Source organism: Monodelphis domestica, chromosome 1 (assembly GCF_027887165.1).
Source record: "Monodelphis domestica isolate mMonDom1 chromosome 1, mMonDom1.pri, whole genome shotgun sequence".
Lineage (NCBI taxonomy): Eukaryota > Metazoa > Chordata > Mammalia > Didelphimorphia > Didelphidae > Monodelphis > Monodelphis domestica.
Genome location: NC_077227.1, coordinates 89,158,612 through 89,178,610, shown reverse-complemented (window position 1 = coordinate 89,178,610; position 19,999 = coordinate 89,158,612). Strand labels below are relative to the sequence as shown.

The 19,999-nt window shown below is 34.7% G+C and overlaps 1 protein-coding gene across 1 annotated transcript in view; it reads right to left on the bottom strand.

Annotated features, from left to right (window-relative positions):
- The window catches only part of IKZF5 (IKAROS family zinc finger 5), a 37,069-nt gene that overhangs the window by 14,072 nt on the left and 2,998 nt on the right, over positions 1-19,999 (bottom strand). Inside the window, exon 2 of the mRNA XM_001376257.5 lies at positions 17,123-17,271. The gene's annotated coding sequence lies outside the window, so the exon portion shown is untranslated. The remainder of the gene's footprint in view (positions 1-17,122; positions 17,272-19,999) is intronic.

The window sequence follows — 19,999 nt, the reverse complement described above, 5'->3', positions numbered from 1 at the left end:
ATTTTTTCTTGCGTGTTCTTTTCAAAGTACTAATCTCTTAAGATCTTAAGAACAAACTTTTGTTTGTTGTTAAGAACAAACTGTTGCAATCTGCCACTTCTATAGGTATATGCATGGAAAGCAAAGATGCCCTATGCTTCCAGGAGTTATTTGAATCCTGATCTATCTACATATACAGACACCCATAAACACCCACACACACAGTTTCTACCGAGGTTACTTAGGTAAAAGAGACTTTTCCTGCTAGAGGGCTATACAATTCTATTGCCTCTCCTCTGGATCCCTTCCCCATCACCAGCAAAGGAAAAGCTACTTCCTACCATGATGCTGCTAAAAACAGCTATTCTCTTCTGTCTCCTAACATTTCCTTTATACTTCTTAAGTTTTCCTGAAAAGGGTGGGCCTTTCCTTCCATCAATCAATGCATATTCTGGGCAGTTTTCAGATTTTTAAGAGTTCTCAGCAATATCATAGGATTATAAATTTAGCAGAAGGGACCTTAAAAATTCCCTAGGGTACCTACGTGGTGTAGTGGATAGAGCTCCATGCTTAGTCAGAAAGACCTAAATTCAAATCTGGCCTAAGACACTTAAGTAAGCATGTGACCTTAAACAAGTCACTTAACTCAGTTTGTCTCAGTTTCCTCAAATGTAAAATGAGCTGAAGAAAGAAATGGCAAAGCACTCCAGTATTTTTGCCAAGAAAATCCCAAATGGGGTCAGAAAGAGACACAACTGAAATAATGAACAGCAATCTTAGAAGTGCAGTAGTCCAAATGCTTTATTTACATAAGAAGAAACTCAGGCCTAGTAAGGGTGGGTTACTTGGCCATGGTCCTATAGATAACAGAATTAGGATTTAAATCCAGGTCCTCTGATTCCAAATTCACTCCTCTATTTTACTATGTTGATCTGTTTCTTTCATTGTAAACTTCCCCAGAATTAGTCCAAATTAGTTTGCTTATATCTTTACATACATCTTAAATCTATCTCTACATTCACCTGAAGACTTAACTTATCATCATGCAACATGGCCCACCGGCTTTGGAATGGCCTCAAATTCAAATTTCTGCCCTGCCACTTGCCACCTGGGTGCCTTTCAGCATGTCATTTAAGCTAGAATTTACATTACTAGCATTAAACAAAAGGTTCAAACAGAAGAAGTAGGAGAGTATAATAGTAAATGTGATGGAATTAGAGCCAAAAGCTCTTAATTCCAATCCCATCTCTGTCCTAATTACCTAGGTGCCCTTTAACAACTGACATATCTTCTTTAGGCTTCAGTTTCCAGACAAAGAAGACCTTAAAGGATCCTTTTGCTTCTAAAATTTGTGATGCAGTGAGTCCCTTAGAGTTTTAAATCTTATAATCCCCATGATAGTAGTGAGCTATACAAGGCATAAGAATATCATTTTCTTTTGAGTAACATTAAAAAGTAACTTCTTTGGACATTACTAAAAAAAGTAACTTTTTCTCTGTGAGAGTTGTGAAAGATTTTTTATTACACCAGAGATCATTGATCTCCACAGCCCAGCAAGAGTATCTTCCAAAAATATCAAATTATGAAAGTTATCTTAATAATTCTGCCTAACTCTCAGCTTGTCATTCAAGATAAAATAGTGATTTGGAATTTTTTCCAAGAGATGATTAACATTACCTTTCATACAGATTAAAAGATGAAAATCAGTCCTTCCACAATTTTATTTTACTCCTATACCAGCTACCCTTTTAACTGACCAAGTTACCTAATTTCTGCTTATGATGCTCTTCCTCTTGGTTTGTTCCACCCTGGAAACTTTGGATTCCACCTGATTACTTCCCTGTCCCTCCAACTCTACAGCCAATCTAACACTAAACCTTTGATTTCAAGATATCTCACATTAATTCCCCCTTCAGCCCCACTTCTCACAGCTCTCAATTTTATTCAAGGTTTTCATCATCACAGAAGAAATCTGGCATTAGTTCAAATTTTTAAAGTTTACAAAGTGTTTGAGTTATTTCCCCCCTACCTGTAGCCTATATGCATACTTCTATGTGATGAATCTCAAAATGCTACTTTCATCACATTACCCTATACTTATGATTAAAAGTCTAAAGTAACTTCATATAGGAAGAAGCTTCAATTCCAATTATACTGTATTTTAGAAAACTATGTGACATGTTTAAGTTTTATCTCTCTAATCACAAGTTCTTTTTTTGGTAGAGACTATATCTCATATTTCTTCTGTATACCACCTCCTTTCTCTCATGGCCTAACTGGTCAGAGTGGACACTTCAAAATGCTTATTAATTATTGTATCTTTTCCTAAAATTTCCATAAGTTCAATGTGAGTTTCCACATCAGACTTAACATTCCCAGTGACTTCTCAAAAAGGCCCAAATCATTTTATACTTAGTTAATACTTTACATCTTGGCACTTTTTAAAAATCCCCACTTGTTCTGCCCTTCTCCTACCATGAAGTCAAGAACATAAAAAAAGTCTACAATTATACAAAAGGAAAAAAATTATATATCAATTAAAACAGTTTGTGTAAATTGTTTTTGAGTACTCTTTAAAGAATTTTTCTTAATCAAAAGCTATTTAATAGGTAGTTTACCATCTAAAAACTAAGATTCAATGCAACAATAAAAAACCCAAACTCAAACAAAACGTTTCCTCATTCTTTTATGTAATTTTTAAAATGGTAACATTATTGTAGGTATGGAAAAGTGGTAAAAATAAATCAAAGAAATGCACAATTAAAAAAATAAGTTGGGTTGTTTACATATTGAGAAAGATAATCCATGGATACTTAGTATCTTTTAGAGTAAAACTGAAATATACAGCAAATTAGGTTCTCTCCCTCTCTACCTCATTCCCTAGAGACAGATTTATGGGGACCACATGAAAAAATACTAAGACATGAGTAGGTATGGAAGCTTTGCAATTTGCTTCATTGGAGAGGGTATCTACATCACATCAATGAGACCACAGATGCACTGGAATATTAAGAAAATTTTTGGTTAACACATTAAAATGGAATGTAAGATAGTTTTGTTAATTACTCTTGCAATGGGAATAGATTAGTCATCATAGCAAAGTAATTCATTTATAGCACTGGGGCAAGAATATTCTCATCACACAAAGTTTTAATAAAGGATAATAATAACCATTATTTTTAACTGTTTTTTTAGTGAAATCTTTCTAAAAAGCATTATATACTTCTTAAATGGACCATAATGAACATAATTTGCTTCTGACAACTTGTTCTGATCATTATGATTAATTAACGTGATATACAATAATATGTTAGTCTCAGTGACTAATTTGGTGTTTAAAGTTGTTTGTCCTTACAATAAATGACCCAGATGCTTTTGCAATTGTGTCTCCTTCAAACAATCTGCTGCTTTTATACATATTGTCTAAATGAGGACCCAGAAAAGGCTTCCTTGTATCTTTCAGGGATGATGGGACACATATTTTTCCTAGTACTATTTTCCTAGTACACCCCCCTCCCCCATCATGGCTATTGAATTCCCTTTAAAGTCCAAGCCAAATGTTACATTTTCCAGGAAGCCTTCTTGATCTTCCCTAATGAGCAGCTTCCACCTCCTACCTGTGTCAACTCTACAAAAACACTTTGTTTTCCATCTCTCTGGTACAATTCTCAGGTAAAACTTTATATTACAGTTATCAGAGTGTAATTTTTATCCAGATAAAATGGCAAATTCCATTAGATGAAAAGCATGCCTAATCTAAATTCTGTATCTCTTCCAGAGTCTAGCACAGTATCCTGCAATTGCAGATACTTAGTAAATATTTTTTAATCAGAAAGCTGGAAAGATAGGTTGACACCAAATTATTAAGGATCTCAAACACTACAGTAAGGTGTTTAAAACTTTACTGGGGAGCTTCTACAATATTGGGGAGGGGCAGAGGAATCATCTGATCAGAAATGCATTAAGAATATTCTTATTCAGATGAAGTGGTGTGTATGGGATGAACAGGGTGATGTCAAAGGGAATGGAAAGACAAATAGATACTATACTTGATCTTAGCCAAAAGGCCGAGAAATGATTGGAAAGACAAAGAGAAACAAGCTTTTATTAAGCATCTACTAAATGACAAAACTGTTTCAAGTACAGAGAATACGGAGATAAATGAGAAATAGCTCCTGCTCTCAAGGAACTTACTTTCTATAGGGGGAGACATGATATATAGGCACATACATACTATATTTGCATGTATATGTATATAAAAAACATACTAAATAAAGAATGGAAAACTTTGAGGAGAATGTTTGTTAGTAGCCAGGATGATCAAGAATGGCATCCTGTAGAAGATGGTGCTTCAGCTGAGTCTTAAAGGAAAACAAAGAATTCTGAGAAGGATGAAATTAGTGGTGTGACACATATTAACAATAAGAGGGTCACTTTGGCTGGATGGTAGTGTGAATGAAAGGGAATAAGAATGCTAGAAAGACAAATTAAGGTCTGGTGAGGAAGGACTTTAAATGCCATTCATTTTTAAGTCCAAATGTACTAGAGAGTCATTGGATTTTACCTAGTGTGGAGATGGAACTAAGAGACTTGAAATAAAAAAAAAACAAAAACAAAAAAAACCAGGAAGCTATTACAACAGTCTAGGCAAGATAAAGGCCTGGTCTAGGATGAAGTGAAAAGGAAAGGATGAGAGATATTCTTGCAAAGGTAGAAATAATAAAGTTTGACAGTTGAGTGAGTGTGGTATGAGATTGGGAAATAAAAGTTGAAACTAAGATTGCAAACCTGAGTAACTAAAAGAATGGTAGTGATCCACAAAAGAAATAGAAAAGTTCATAAGTTGGGGGGAAAATGCATTCAGTTTTTAAATTTGAAATCAAAATAACCAATAGGAAGTTGGGATTGTAGAACTGGACCTTGGGAGAGAGACTGGATCTGGATATACAGACCTGAGAGTTATTTACATAAAGATGAAAATTAAACCCATGGAAGACAATGAGATCATCATCACTTGAGAGAGGTATGCTAGGACAGAATATTTAGGTATATCCACATCTTGGGGATAGTGATATGGTATAGATGATGATATAGTGAAAGAGACTAAGAAGAAGAGAACTGAGAGAACAGTATCCCCCCAAACCCAAAGAGCACAAAAATACATAATGAGCAATATGGTCACCATTGTTAAGTGCTAAAGTAATAAAAGGATGAAGATTTAGAAAATGCCATCATATTTGGCCACACACACTCACAATACTATAATGTCACTATTCCCAGCTCTTTCAGTTGATCAATTTAAATCATATGGCATGATTTCAAGTCTCATCATTTCTGGTAATTTGTCATTATCTTTCACAACATGGTTCCAACCTACCTTTCCAGACTTATTGTACATTGCTCTCCTTACTCCATTCAGTCAAAATGGCTTTTCTTGGTATTCCTTACACAATAGCCTGAAATACACTTCTTCCTTTTCACTTCCTATAATCTCTATAGTTTTCTTCAAAGCACAGCCCAAATATTCATTTGTATGTGAGACCTTCTGGACTTCCTGACCCTCAGATGAGTACCTCTCCACTAATATCACTATGTATTTATTTCAGAGAAATGCATATGGGTACATGTTACATTCCCAACAAAATGTAAACTCCTTTATGTCTTTTGCATCCTTGGTACCAAGCAGCATGTGGAATATAGTAGAAGCTTAATAAATCCTCAATTATCCTCAAAATATGGTGCCCAGAACTGAGCACATTACTCTAGATGTGGTCTGGCCAGGTTACATTAGGACTGTTGTTTTATTGTACCTTTTTCTGGACACTTAGCTTCTTTATTGAAGCTTAAGATCAAGTCAGTTAGCTTTGGGGGCTGCAATATCCTATTAATGACTCATGTTAGTGGATTAGAGTACACTAAAACTCCTGCAAACTTTTTGCATAAATTGTTGTCTAATCATTTTTCCCCCATCCTATACCTGTGGAATTGATTTTGTGAACCCAAATATAGGACACTATATTTTGTTGTTCAGTTATTGTTCAGTCATATCTGACTCTTCATGATTGCATTTGGGGTTTTGTTGGCAAAGATACTAAAGCAGCTTGCCATTTCCTTCTCTAGCTCATTTTAAAGATAAGGAAACCGAGGCAAACGGAGTTAAGTAACTTGCCCATGGTCACACAGTTAGTAAGTGTCTGAAGCCAGATTTAAATTCAAGAAGATTAGTCTTCCTGACTCCAGGACCAGTACTCTGTCCACTGGGCCATCTAGGTGCCCTGAATTTATATTTATTCCTATTTAATTTCATCTTATTAAATTTGGCCCATCATTCTGGCCTGCAGAAATCTTTCTGGACCACAATTCTGTTATCCAAAGTATTATTCATCCCTCCTATCTTCATATTACCTACAAATTTGATAAGCATGTCATCATCCAAATCACTGATAAAAATTGTACAAAATAGGGCCAAAGATAGCCATGGGACTTTCCACTAGAGACCATCCTCCATGACGATATAAGTCCATTAATCACCACTCTTTGGGCTTGTTTGCTCAAACAGTTCCAAATCGACCTGACCATACTACCATCCAGTCCACATTTCTCCATCTTGTCCATAAGGATAGCATGAAAGACCTTGCCAAAATGCCTTGCTGAAATCCAGGTCTATGGTATTCCCCTGATCTACCAGTCTAGTAACCCTGTCAAAAAAGGAAATAAGGTTAGTCTAGTATAATTTTTTTTTTTGATAAACTAATGTTGCCTTACAGTGATCACATAAACCAACTTATGGTGTAGATTCTTAGTCAAAATTCATTCAACACAACCAAAAAGTTAAGTGCCCCAAATGAAATAAGTTAACATATCTGATGCCTCAAATTATGAATTTGGTTACTTTATCAAAATAAGATCTATTTTACAAAAATAGAAATTTCAACCAGAGAGAAAATTACTTATAATATGAAATGAAGCAAAAGTGATAATATTCCTAGAAGGTCCTCATTCTGTGGATACTGGTTAAAGGTAAGTTGTGCCTATCTTGCATAAAAGCCTGATTAAAAAAAACTTTAAGATGTAGTAGAAATGTGGATCAAATATGGAAATAATAGTAATAAAATATAAACTCTTCCTTCCAAATTATCCAAGTGTAGCTCAAAGATGTCTGCCTTACACAATGAAGATTTGGTACTTTAGAATTCACACTAAATAAAAATTAGGAATATAACATGATTCAGTTTCAGGGGTAGAATAAAGGAGTAAACAGCTTCATCTTCATTCCTCCCCTGACTAGTTTTTAAGGAGTTTTAGTCTTCCTAATAAGATATGTGAATAAAGAAGGAAAAAAAAAACATTTTCAGTCTTTATTATTCTCTTCAATATTAAAAATACAATTTATCAGTTATAATTATAAATAAATACAAATATTTATTTATGTGGTGTTGTTTAAATAGATAAAATAGAAAGTGCCTGGTATTCTAGGTCCTAAAACTAGTAAAATCAATCTCTATTATTATATGGAGTTTTTTTTTGTTGTTTTTTTTTAAACCTTTACCTTCCATCTTGGAGTCAATACTGTGTATTGGCTCCAAGGCAGAAGAGTGGTAAGGGCTAGGCAATGGGGGTCAAGTGACTTGCCCAGGGTCACACAGCTGGGAAGTGTCTGAGAGCAGATTTGAACCTAGGACCTCCTGTCTCTAGGCCTGGCTATCAATCCACTGAGCTACTCAGCTACCCCCTTATACAGAGTTTTAACAGGATTTTTTCACCTGGGGAAACAGTGGTTGGGGGTTTTACAGGCTTTTTCAGGAGAAAAAAGAGTAGTCAGACTGCAGATATAGTCACTCAAGGAGAACGGGCAGACTATTGCCCTAGAAGTTCAGCCTCTGACCTCATAGGGATTGGAGGGAGAAGGCAGGCACCAGGAAAAGGATGCTATGGTGATGAGACCCTGGGGTTAATGGCCTGGAGGCCATTGTACTAGATGGCAACCTGGGCCAGCAATCACTATAGGGAAGAAGCATAATCCTCTGGACGTCCATACGTTGGGACAAAGATTCATTTATTCCAGGTTAGTCAGGGCTCTGCAGATAGACAATCATACTATATGTGGTAGAGCTTAAGCAGTAGTGATAAACAGAACAATTCAACAGTAATATTCAACAAAGATTTTAAATCATATTATGTTTAATACACTATGCTGGGCATTAAGCAAGATGCAAACAAATACAACTAACATTTGCCCTCTGCCCTTAAGAAGCGTACACACTATAGTATAGATGATTAGACATGTATTCCATATCTTTCTTACTTCCAAGTATGGATAAGGTTAGAGTACAATAGGATTAGACAATAGTGAAAAAAAATTTTACTATATTTTTTAATACATTTTGCCTACTTATTCACTTTAAAAGAGTTTTAAAATTGTCACCAAAAGGAAGACTACACACTTAAAAATTTATAATTCCTAATTAGTAGGAGTTGCGAATTTTCAAAAATATAACATTCATACATGCCTATGTTTGTAAAATCAACAGATTGCAATGGAAATACTATAGACCAGTGATAACAAACCTTTTAGAGATTTGAGTGCCCAAACTGCAACCCTCATGTCCATGTGAGCCTTACCCCAGACATGGGAGGGAGGAAGCCCTCCCATTGGGCTGCTGGGCAAAAAGTCAGTTCATGTGAGAAATGTCCTCAGGCACTGTGGAGAGAGGGAATAGAGCAGCCTGTACGAGTGCCATAAGTTTGCCAACACAGCTACAGACTGATCAAATATGATTAATTTTTATCATAACAAGATATATCAGTGGTGATCATAACCAAAATGAACAGATCACTTGATACTCTGGTTCTGATACTCCAGGTAGACATGACTAAGTAATGAGAGAGGATAAAAGCAACTTGAGCCTTCAAAGAGAATTAATTAAAAAAAAAATTATACTCTTCAGAATGTGAAAAAGACGAGAAAGATTTTAATAATGTGAATCTGTCAGTTCAGAAAATATAAAATAACCCATGACAAAGCTACATAGGAAATACTATAAAATGGAGATTTGAACCCTAGACCTCAATCCCCAGAAGTCCTTGGTACTTCCCAGAATTCCCTATAATCTCACCTGATTCTCTACCTCAGATCACAAGATCACAAGAGATCACAAGAAGTATTTAACTGGCAGCAACGCCTACTTCACCCTCTTCCACTGCAATGATGTAAGCTAGGTGCGGGGGGGTTTTGAATGGGCTAATCAGTCCTAGGCACGTGGTTTTCTATTTTGTATTTCTTTATTCCTTGATTTCTAATAATCCTTAATAAACCTCAAAAATACAATACTTTTTTTTTTAAACCCTTACCTTCCGTCTTGGAGTCAATATTGTGTATTGGCTCCAAGGCAGAAGAGTGGTAAGGGCTAGGCAATGGGGGTCAAGTGACTTGCCCAGGGTCACACAGCTAGGAAGTGGCCGAGGCCAGATCTGAACCTAGGACCTCCCATTTCTAGGCCTGGTTCTCAATCCACTTAGCTACCCAGCTGCCCCCTACAATACTTTTATTACTAGATACTAATTTAATTTTTACAATACCAAAAGATAAATAGCACTGAGGGACTAATACAGTCTAGCAGAATGAGAGGCTCAAAGGAAGCCAAGATTCTTACACCTCAGAAAATCAACAAAACATGTCCTACCCCCAAAAGAAAGTTACACATATTAAAATTAAAGCCAACCAAAAATTTTAAAGCAAACTTCAAATATAATAAAACAACAGTGATTCAGATAAAGAACCAGAAACAACACAGAATGAAAAATCATGCAAGATATCCAAGATTTGGGGGCAACTAGGTGACTTAGTTGATTGAGAGCCAGGCCCAGACAGGAGGTCCTAGGTTCAAATCTGATCAGACACTTCTTAGCTGTGTGATCCTGGGCAAATCACTTAACCCCCATTGCCTAGTCCTTACAAACTCTTCTGCCTTGGAACCAATACATGGTATTGATTCTAAGATGGAAGGTAAGGGTTTAAAATTAAAAAAAAAAAAAGATATCTAAGAGACATCCTCAACATACACAAATTAGTCAAGAATCTGGACTGGTTATGAAACACAAAGACCAAATAAGAGCTTTGAAGAAAGTAAAAAATGTCACAAAAGGAAATCAAATTAGAACAATGTGAAGATCAAATAAAACAATACCTATAGAATACTACATAAATGCTATTATTAATAATATTTAGTCCATTTACATTTAGTGTTATAATTGTTTTGCTTTGTCTTTTAATCAGTCTTTTGGTAAGAAATATACATTTTCTTATTCTTTTTTCTAATTTTTTGTTTAAATCCTTACCTTCTGCCTTGAGAAGAGAGGTAAGGGCTAGACAATGGGGGATAAAATGACTTGCCCAGAGTCACACATCTAGAAAGGGTTTGAAGGCAGATTTGAACTTAAGACCTCCCATCTCTAGGCCTGGCTGTCAATCCACTAAGTTACTCAGCTGCCCTACTTTTTCTAATTTTGATAATAATGTAGGTTTCTTTAAACTTGGACTTCACTTTTGTCAACCATCAAGGCTTTCATTTGGAATATATATATATAAAGGTCCCTGTCAAAATACAAGGTCTGGGATGGTTTTACTTAATAAATGCTTTCTGAGATACTGACTAGTATCTCACAGAACACCAGGCACATGATAGGTCCTTTAATGAATGCTTTTATTGTTCACATTTTACAGAGAAAACTAAGGTTCAGTTAAGTGGCTTGCCCTGGATCATGTACTTAGTAAGTATCTGGAGCAGAATTTGAACTTGGGTCTTCTGGAATTCTACCTATCTCACCAACTATCTCCAAAAAAAAGAATAATATCATTTAAAAGCAGAATCCAATAATCTTTTGCTTAAAGGAAACAACATTCAATCTAGGAAGATCTAAATAGAGATAAAATAAAAAGACAATTTATGTCACTATGCTACTGCCAAGTCAAGAAAAGGTTAAGAGATGCTACTGCACAATGTCAAATTCAAACCAAAAATCATTAAAGATATCAAAGGACATTTTATTCTAAAATGTTTTAAACAAATGATAAGAAATCAACCTTAAGTACATATTAATCCTTCTGTCACAAAATACATGAAGTAAAAGTTTATAGTTTTGAAATAAATAAATATCAACAGGGAAATTTTTAACACCACTGTAAAAATGACTGCTGTGGAAGCAGGTCCAAGCTGGGTATTATATACAATCTACCAAGGTCTGCACACATTATTCTGACCCTTTTCTGTACTATACTGGGAATAATGCCCAGTACCTAATCCCAGGGAAAAGAAAATTCTCTTTGTGATAACTACAACCTGGGCAGGGCTAAGCAATCACTGCTCAGCCTTGATCCATTGCCCAGAGATTCAGTGTAGGCCACAAATGCCCACTACAAGGGTGGTTGGTGATTGTTGTTGTTCAGTTATTCAGTTGTGTCTAACTCTTCATAGTCCCGTGGACCATAGCATGCCAGATCCTTCTATCCTCTACTATTTCTTAAAGTTCATAGTTGTGGTTTCTCAGACACTACCATTTGTTATTTTCTGCTGCCCCTTCTCCTTTTGCCTCCAAACTTTCCCAATATCAGTGTTGGGTTTTTTTTTCTAGTTAGTCTTATTATGTGGCCTAAGTATATAAGCTTCAGCTTCAATATCTGACCTTCCAGTGAATAATTTGAATTAATTTCTTTAAGTATTGACTGATTTGATCTCCTTGCTGTCCAAAGGATTCTCAAAAGTCTTCTCTAGCATAAAGTGGTAACCATCAAAACAATATAGTACTGGCTAAGAAACAGTGGTGGACCAATGAAATAAATAGATTCACATGCCTATGTATGCCACATGTAAATAATCATAGTAAAGATACAAGTTTTGGGGATAAGAACTCCCTGTTTGACAAAATTTGTTCAGAAAATTAGAAAATAATTTGGAAAAAATGAGACATCTCACACCAAATACCAAGGTAAATGACTCAAAATGGATATGTGATTCAGAAATAAAGGGTGATACCATAAACAAATTAGGGGAACATAAAATAATTTACCTGTCATATCTATGGATAAAGGAAGAATTTAGGTCAAAATAAGAAATAGAGAACATTATGACATGTAAAATATCTAACCTTATACATTAAATTTAAAAGGTTTTTCACAGACAAAATCAATGTAACTAAGATTAAAAGGCAAACAATAAACTGGGGAAAACAATCTCAAAGTGTTTCTGACAAAGGCTTCATTTCTCAACTACATAGAGAACTGAGTTAAAGCATTCCCCAATTGAAAAATGGTTAAAGGATATGAACAGATAATTCTCAAATGAAGAAATTAAAATTGAGACACTAATATACTGTTGAAGCTGTGAATTGATATAACTATTCTGGAGAGCAATCCAGTACCATGCCCAAAGGACCATAAAACTGTATTATACCCCTTGATCTAGCAATACCACTAATATGCTTATATCCTAAAGAAATTAAAGATAGGAGAAAAGAACCTATCTGTACAAAAAATACAGGAACTCTTTTTGTAGTGGCAAAAAAAAACAAAACTGAAAAATGAAGGGATGTCTATCAGTTGGGAAACGGTTGAACAAGTTGTGGCATATGATTGTAATGGAAGACTATTGTGCCACAAGAAATGACAAACAAAATGATCATATAAAAACCTGGAAAGACTTACATAAAACAATGCAAAGTGAAGTGAGCAAGACCCAGGAGAACACTGCACAGTAGCAACAGTAATGTTCATATGTTCAGTTCTACAGGTTCCTCAGGAGACAAATAAGATCTGTTACTCTCATCTCTTTGATGATTTGCCACATTCTGTTGTGATACACAGAGGCAAAGACTGTAGTGAGTCACCAGACTCTAAGAGAAGTTTGAAATTGTACAGAGCAAAATTCCAGCATTAGTCATAGAATTTCCAGATCTCAGTATGGACCGGGCCAGAAGGACTATAAAAAAGTAATTATAATTGCTTAGTTCAATCAAGAGCTTCTAATTTCAATCTCTGATTTTCTTCAAATAAAGTCAATGACAGCAAACCAATCATGAAAGTTCCACTGCATACAGCAATCCTTTGAAACAGTAGTACTAAGATAATCATAAATTCAAAAGAAGATAAGAAATCACATAAATAAGCAGAATATTATACAAACTAGATCTAAGAGATAGAGATAGAGAGCTTAATGGGGGGGGAGCCTATATAACTGTTTATGTACTAAGCTGCAAAAAAAAAAAGATCCAAGCAAATACAGAAAAATATTGCAGAATTAGAGAGCAAATTACCAATAAACTTGTTATAATAATGGAATGAATGAAAAGTATAGGTTCACAAGGAAACTATGAAATATATGTTAATTAACTAGATGTCTAGGTGAAAGATGAAATTATAAAAATGATAGGTTATATAACATTACAAACAAATATTATGTATAAAAATCTTTAGGTGGGGGAGGAGTAGACTATAAGGTAAATCTAGGAGATATAAAAATTAAAAAAGAGCAATAAAATTTACTTTACTAATTGGTGAGCTAGAGTCAAAACAGTATTCATATATAAGTTTATAACATTAAGTAATTTTTATCTATAATAGCTAGATAGTGCAATGGATAGAATGCCAGACCTGTAGTCAGGAAGACCTGAGTTCAAATCCAGTCTCAGACACTTAAAAGAAGCATGAACCTCGGCAAGTCACTTAATGTCTGTTTGTCTTAATTTCCTCACCTGTAAAAATGAGGATAATAATTGGAAAGCACTAAGTACAGTGCCAGGCACAGGAGTGCTATATAAGTAGTTACTAGCAACTATAAGAAAATTAGCTGAATTTGCACTCAAGGAATTTTAAAAAATGAAAGCAACAAATGGAAAACAAAACAACCGAAAAACAAACAAAAAGAGAAATAACCAGTAGAAGAGATCCAGAGAGAAAAGAAAAAAAATGATGAAGATGATAAATCCAAAAGCTATTTTAAAATAAGTCTAATTTTTTAAAAAAAAGTAAAAACAAATTACAAACAATAGGAAGGAGATATGAAGGCAAAAGAAATCAAAGAAACAATTACATTTTTATACAGAATTCTAAGCTACAAAATTTGAGATACAATCAACAAGTATTTATTAAGTTACTATTGTGTGTCAGGTACTATGTTAGATGCTAGTTGGTTAAAAAAAAAAACATTTAATAAATGCCTACTCTGAACTAATCATGGTATAAGACAAAAGTCAAGTCCCTAACCTTAAGAACACTGCATTCTAGCAGGGGAGATAATAGATATAAATTACATATTAGAAAAATTAAATAGATTCTGGGTGTGGAGAGGTGAAGGAGATTAAGAAAATCTTCATATAGAAAGTAATGCATGAGTTGAATTTTGAAGGAAACTATGGATTCTAGGAAGCAGAGAAGATATCTACATATTGGATGACTCAAACTAGCTATCCCAGAAATATCTTAAACTCAATGTGTCCAAAACTAAACTGATTTATCTTTTTTCCCAAACCCTCCTCATTCTCCCAGTTACCTAGACATGCAACTTAGATGTCATCTTGGACTCCTCACTTTTTCTCTCTCCCGAATCCAATGTTTCCAAATCTTGTTGATTCTGCCTTCCCAATATCTGTTCCATAAGGTCTCTTCACCACTTAGACACTACTACCAACAAAATGCAGGGCCTTCTCACAGTTGGACTATTATAGTAGTCTTCTGTTTGTTCTCCCTGCCTCAAGCCTTTCCCTACTCTAGTCCACTCTCCATTCTGCTTTCAAATGGTCTTCCACATGTCTAACTGCCACCTCCCTACTCAATCAACTCCTGTAAGTCCCTATTAATTCCAGGATCAAATATAGAACCATCTATTTGGTTTCTAAAGCCCTTTAAAACTTGACCCTCTCCTTCCTTTTCAGTATTCCTACACCTACTCCCAATCTTCACCATCAACTATGTTATAATCCAGTGGTACTCACTTTCTTGCAATTAATTCATCAAAACTCACGTCTCCCAATTCTATATATCATACTGGCTGTCCCCTATCCCTCTCCCCAAATCCTAGAATTCTTTCTTCATCTCTTATCATTATTTGATTTTTTTCTGAAATCTAAACAATAGCAAAAAGGTACAATAAATAAAATTTAAAATTAACCATCAGTATTGAAGAAGTTAAAATATTCTTTTTTTTGCAGATGTATGATTGTATATCCAGGAAACCCAAGATAATTAATAGAAGTAAAAAATTACTAAAGTATCAGGATGGAGAAACTCAAAAACTCATCTAAAAACCACCTATATTCCCATATGTTACTAACAAAAATTAAAAGAAACTGATAGAAATAAGAATACTTTTACAATGATAAAATAAATGCCCCATTTGGTTTGTTAGTCTGTTAAGGGAGGCATGATAGTGAGGTGGATAGTCAAGCTTTAGCACAGAGATGATCTGGGCTCAAGTTTTCCCTCTGGAATATGAGTGGTACGACCACAGACCACAGACAAGTCAGTGTTCCAGATAACTCTCTAAGAATAAGTTAACAGATGAATCTTTAATATCGAAAGGAGTTTCCATAACAATGAAATGATAGGTCCTAATGAAATAAATAATCTATCAGGACTCACAAGAGACCTATGAAAAGTCAACTGTCAAAATGGTATTAACCAAAATCAAGGAAAAACCAAATATAGGGATATAGTCTCTGTTTATAGTTATCTCATGCCACTATAGTAAAAAATGTTAATATTTCTTCAACTATCTGACCAACTTAATGCAATACTAATCAAAACAAAACAGGTTATTTGATAGGATTAAATAAAGTTACAATAAAATTTCCATGGAAAAATAGGGGGGTAAAGCTAATGAGATCTATGAAAAAGTAAATCATCAAAGCACAACTAGCATATTCCCAAATCACAGAAAGTATTATCAAGCAATAATTACTTTAAAAAAAAATCTATCTGGCATTAGAAAAAAATAACAGAACAAAAGATGAATCAAAAGACAAGAAATGAAAGATTGAAAATAAAACTGAATATATAGAAAATATAAGTATTTGTTAAACCTACATCAAAAAACACTAGGGAATGATATCACTAGTCAATAAAAACTGCTGTTAATATGGTATTGCTGTATGACACAAAATGGGTTTGGATCCATAACCCCATCATATACTAAAATAAACTAACTAGACTGGTGACTTAAATGGTTTTTTAAAAGTCATTTAAAAGCTGTTACAAAAAAAGAATAATATACTTGCCTCAACTGTGGAGGATAGGAACACTTTCGTCAGAGAATAATTGGAAATAAAAATCAATGGATTTGAAAACAAAAATAAAAGGATTTTATACAACAAAAATAATCTTAGATAAAAGTCTAACATTTGGAATGTATACATATCTATAAAAAAATACAAGCTCTCTAGTGGATCAATGGTCCAGAAAACATTAGCAATTTATAGAGAAAATACAAACTTTTCATGTCTCAGTGAAAAGATATTCAAATTCCATAACAGAGAAATATAAACCATTGTTTATGTAAAATGCCCCCAAAATTAGAAAATCCAATGTTGCTGCTGTTAAGTAGGTGTTCTAATACACTGCTGATGAAAATGAAGATTTGTATAAACCTTTTGAAGAGCAACATAAAAAAATACAATAATCACAAAACTGATCATATCTTTTGACCTAACAATTCCACTGCTAGGACTTTATTCTAAAAAAGTCATAAAAATAACTTACCCATTCAAAAGTATTTAGAGTTGCTCTATAGCAACAAAAAAAAACTATACTTGGTAACAATCTATAAGTACAATGACTGGAAAATGCTTCATGAATTATAGATATGAAACAAGAGAAATATAGAAAGACCTTTATGAAAAGTAGTAACAACAGAAGTGGAACTGTATATTCAATACCATTATCTCAGGGGAAAAGTCAGGGCTTCAGATAGATCTGGAAAAGGATTTAAAGCAAAGCATGATTTGCTTGTTAGCTGTCTGTTAATTCAATCTTGTTCTACTTTGTAAAATACTAATGTTTTTATAGAAAGTTATATTTCTTATCTTGTACAAGCATTAAATTATGTCTACAATGTTTTAAAGATTTTCAATAATAATAAGATAGACATAAGTTTACCTTTTCAACCCAAATCAATTCCACTTTTTTCTTTCCACTCCAACATTGATGAAATGTAGAGTAATTGAAATCCTCTCTGGAAATACATTAATTGACTCCAAAAGGCCATTGAGAGACTTTCAACTAAAATTGAAAAGTCCTACAGAGGTCTGCAAAAGAAAGCCAAAAATTAAGATGCATCCAGTAAAACAGTTCTGATGCACATACATAATTAGCATTTTTAGGCCTAATATATCATTACAATGTTTAATGAAAATATTGTCACAACCATCTACTGAGAAAAACAAAGTGATGAAAAAAATGTACAGGCATATTTGTTCAATGAATTTCTAAAAGATGAGGATCATATACCTATACCTATGAAAGCTCCTTGTATATAATAATGATAATAGTAATAGTAATGAGAGCTAGCACTCATATAGTGCTTTGAGGTTTGCAAAGCATTTAAATATTACCTTATTTGATCCTCACAACTCTTGAGAGTAGTTGCTCCTATCATCTTCATTTTACAGATGAGGAAACTAAAGCAAACTAAAGTTAGTCAATAAATATTAAGCACTTACTATGTGCCAGTCATTGTGCTAAGCACTGGTGATCCAAATAAAAAGAATGACAGTCTCTGCCCTCCAAGAGTTTGCAATCTAATGACTGCAGAAGGATAACACCCAAAAGGAAACTGAAAGGCAGGGGGATACTAGATGTAGGGGAATGAGTGGAAATCCAAAGGCAATGCAGCTAGGGGGAAATGGGGGAAAGACTACTAAGTTCCCTCCTTAAATGGAGGCCCTACCCTTAAGTCAGAGGATCAAATCAGATAGGCAGGGGTAGACTCATGAGTTGTGAATACTAAGGTAGACTCAATAGCAATGATGAATTTCCTAAGGAAGGAAGACAAAATGGAGAGGTTCAAAGATGTCCAAAGGTAGTACAGTGGGAAATGGGAAGAAGGTTGTGTGGAGCCCCCACTTTTAATGGAGGCCCTATAAGTTCATGGCACTGTCCTTTAGTCAGAAGGTCCAATAAAAAGGCAAAGAACAATTTTTTAAAATTGCTTTATTTCGCCAGTCTCTGCCATAACTGTCTGCAGCCAAATTTGAACTCAGCTCTTTCTGACTCCAGGTCTAGAGCTCTCTATAGAGTAGATGTTTAATTAATCTCTGTGGAACAGAATAAAAAAACATTATTGCCAAGCTTTTAAATGATTTACCAAATGTGATTTCTTTCAGTTATTGCCAAGTGGCAAATACTTACTTGGCAATAATAACAACTAGTATTTAAATAATTCTTAAAGCACACAATATACTTTACACAGTTTTAAGTCTAACTTTAATTGTAAGAGATAGGTTGTGACCATCCTCTGGCATAAGGGAGTCTCTTCTGGGAGAGCATAGGGTTCCCCTGTTGTTCGTTGCTTTCTATGACTAGACTCACAAAGTCTTGCTCTACTACTGTAGGAGCAGCTATCAGTAAGTTAAGTCTTTCTCCAGGTACCCCATTTATGCCCATTTATGTCTAGGGAGAACCTCTTAATGAGTTCAGATACTGAGAATAACATATAAAACAATGGGAATTAGTTTGATGCAAATATTTATTGTAAGCAATGTAGAAGAGGGAGAAGAGAGAAAAGGCAACCTGATATACAACTAAGGCATAAAACTAACATAGTTTAACTCATGTAGGGGGTGGCACTCCTTTGAGAAACAGAGATAAAGGTCTATTCTGCAGGAGAGGTATGCTCCAAGATGCCCTTCTGAGAGAGGGGCTCTTATACTGATTTTGGGTGCCTCATCCAATTTTTATGTAAGAGTTCAGGGAAAATGTGAATTTTGCAAATCTGGGAGAAAAAGAAGCTTGTGGTTGATACAATATTATTTGGGGGCACAGCTGTAGTAATCTTAAAAATTGTAGCCAGTATTTTCTCATGAATATGTTTTATAACCGTATAGCTTCGACTATCAAGCCTTATTTTTTAACTGGTTTCTTTGCATAGATTTTATAAGCCACAAATCTCTCTTAAGAGTAAAATGTCTTGGTGATCTCAAGACTACCAAGCCCAATTTTATAATACAGGTACTATATAGGTACCCCTATTTTACAGTTGAAGAAACCAATACCTAGAGTTTAAGTGAGTTATCCATTGTCTCAGAGTTAATATTGAAAGTAAGGTCTAAATCCAAGTTTTTCTTGCTCCAAGTGCAGCATCCTAATTAATTACTATATCACATTGCTTAGGTGATGAAAAGTAAAAATTCCTATACTCAAAAACCTCACAATCAAATAAGGGAATAATATATGTATGTGTATATGTAAGTGTGTGTATACACATAAAATAATCTAATAAGCACATAAGATAAGGACAAACTGAAATGAACTAGGAAGAGAACAGGAACATTTTCATGGAGGTCAGTGGCACTTGAGATGATTTTGGAGGAAAACAAGAATTTCAAACAGATTGATAAATATAGCTTCCTTCAAGCCTCTGTTCAAACACCATCTTCTGCTGGAGGCTTTCTTGGACACCCTAGATACTAGAGCAGGGGTCCCCAAACTGCAGCCCTCTGAGGCTATTTATCCAGCCCCCACAACACTTCCGGAAGGGGCATCTCTTTCACTGGTGGTCAGTAAGAGGTGCACAGGATGTGGCAGCCTGCAAAGCACAGTATAGCTCACTTACAGTACTGCTACTGGTAAAATAATCCTTTGCATGGTGCTTTGTTCTGAGAGTAACTGAATGAGAACGAGGCAATGTGCAAAGGATTATGTGGCTGCACAATGGAAGATGTCAGCATGGTGAGCAGCAATCTAGGGGAGGGGATTCCGCACTGTGTATACTGCTGCCTGGTATAGTGATGGCAGTGATGGGCCTGTGCAAGGTGT